At 32.7% G+C, this 1,814-nt stretch overlaps 1 non-coding gene across 1 annotated transcript; it reads left to right on the top strand.

Annotated features, from left to right (window-relative positions):
• Window positions 1-1,025: 1,025 nt before the first annotated feature.
• On the top strand, window positions 1,026-1,129 carry LOC115803154 (U6 spliceosomal RNA). Its single transcript, XR_004023825.1, has one exon. It is a non-coding gene; the product is annotated as a U6 spliceosomal RNA (small nuclear RNA).
• Window positions 1,130-1,814: the final 685 nt, after the last annotated feature.

Below are 1,814 nucleotides of genomic sequence, written 5' to 3'. Positions count from 1 at the left end.
CATTAGTTCTTCTATTTTCCACTGTATCTTTTGTGTTTCTCACTCAGGCAGTTTTTTGCCAGCTTATGCTAAAACATTTAAGGACACAGAACTACAGGCACGAGTGTTACATAACCCTTATATTGCCGATATATAGTGTTTCCTCCAAACAAGCAAAATTTATTGGCTTATATTCTTTTTCCTATTGCTCAGTCCATCGCACTAATACAAATGGGAAACAGGGTTAAAATTTTTCCTATCTTGTATAAAGAAGCCAGCATAAAAGTTTCCTAAAATTAAGCAGCTTTTAATATCCTCAAATATAAGTAAAGGAAGAAATTTGATAATGCAAGTCTGGAATATTCCAGGGTCCCTAAAATATTCTGATACAGTATCCAAAGAAAACATACATGAATTGACAAGTACCATGAATATATGCAATGTAGATAATAACGAACAACCATAGCACATAAATCAAAGTAAATAACTTGATAATATTTTGGCTAATGAAAATAAACAAAACAAAAAAGCAAAGCCCAAATATAATTGCATTACCCAATTTTAGGACAGACGCCATTTTAGACACCATTAATTCATGCAACCATTTTAGGAAAAAATAATTACATTATGTATTATTGTTTTAAAATTAAATAATAAAATTAGCAATTATACTCAATAAGTTTAAGGATGTCCATAAATTTGGACCCAGGATTCCCACTTCTACGGCTCTATACAACGTAAATAACCTGAAGTACAGGTAACTCAATATGCCCATAAATACTCAATGATAAAATTAATTATAAATACATGAGAACATAATTACCAGGTTGAATTACATGAAATTGTTCCTATGTCAGTCCTGCAAACATGGTGATTTCACACTGTTCAACCTAATGAATTATTCTGCAACCTTATGATGATTAAACAGTCTAAAATTATACTTTTAAAGATTTGTAATGTAAGAAATTCTTTCTAATGTAAAGTTGTGGAATTCTAGTTATGGTTCCTTTCAGGACCAACCCTCCTGTAGATAAAAACTGTAAAGAGTGCTCGCTTCGGCAGCACATATACTAAAATTGGAACGATACAGAGATTAGCATGGCCCCTGCGCAAGGATGACATGCAAATTTGTGAAGTGTTCCATATTTTTCTGTTTAAAAAATTATATATATGTAGAACTGGGGGGTTTGAATACTCATTAGATATTTGGTAATATTAAGGAATTATTGTTAATTTTGTGGTTGTGATAATGATATTGTGGGGTTTTTTTTAATCCCTATCTAGAGATACATGCTGATATATTTAAAACAAAATAATATGATGTTGGGAGTCATTCAAAATAATCTGGGATGAGGGGTGAGTAGTAGCATTATTGTTGAAACAAGATTGTCTATGAGTTAACTGTTGGAAGCTGGGTGACAGGTCATGGTGGAGGGGGTCCTCAAACTCTTCTCTCTTTTGCTTATGTTTGAATTTTCCATAATAAAAACTTAAAAATAAAATAAAAACAAGCAAGCAAACAAAAAAAACTGTAAAGAATGGATAGAATATAAACGTAATAACTGAAAGCGCTGGAAGGTTTTCCCAAACAGGCGGATGCTGGAAAGGGTAGAAACCCAGAGGAAGGAAACAGCACTGGATGAGTTTCCTATTTTATAGCTTTTAACCAGAGGGCAGGACCCAGTCTGTCAGCTAGATCAACAGAAATTTTCCAACCTCAAATTGAGAGAGACAAGATTGGAGGGAGAAAAATGAATGCAGCTTCAAAATACTTAATATGTGTATAATTGGAGTCCCAAATAAGAGAGAAAGATGGGGCATAAAATATATTTGAA

The sequence above is a fragment of the Delphinapterus leucas genome, chromosome 10 (assembly GCF_059928025.1).
Source record: "Delphinapterus leucas isolate spDelLeu-1000000601 "Yukka" chromosome 10, BTC_Dleu_Yukka2, whole genome shotgun sequence".
Classification (NCBI taxonomy): domain Eukaryota; kingdom Metazoa; phylum Chordata; class Mammalia; order Artiodactyla; family Monodontidae; genus Delphinapterus; species Delphinapterus leucas.
This window is presented reverse-complemented; position numbering and strand designations above follow the sequence as displayed.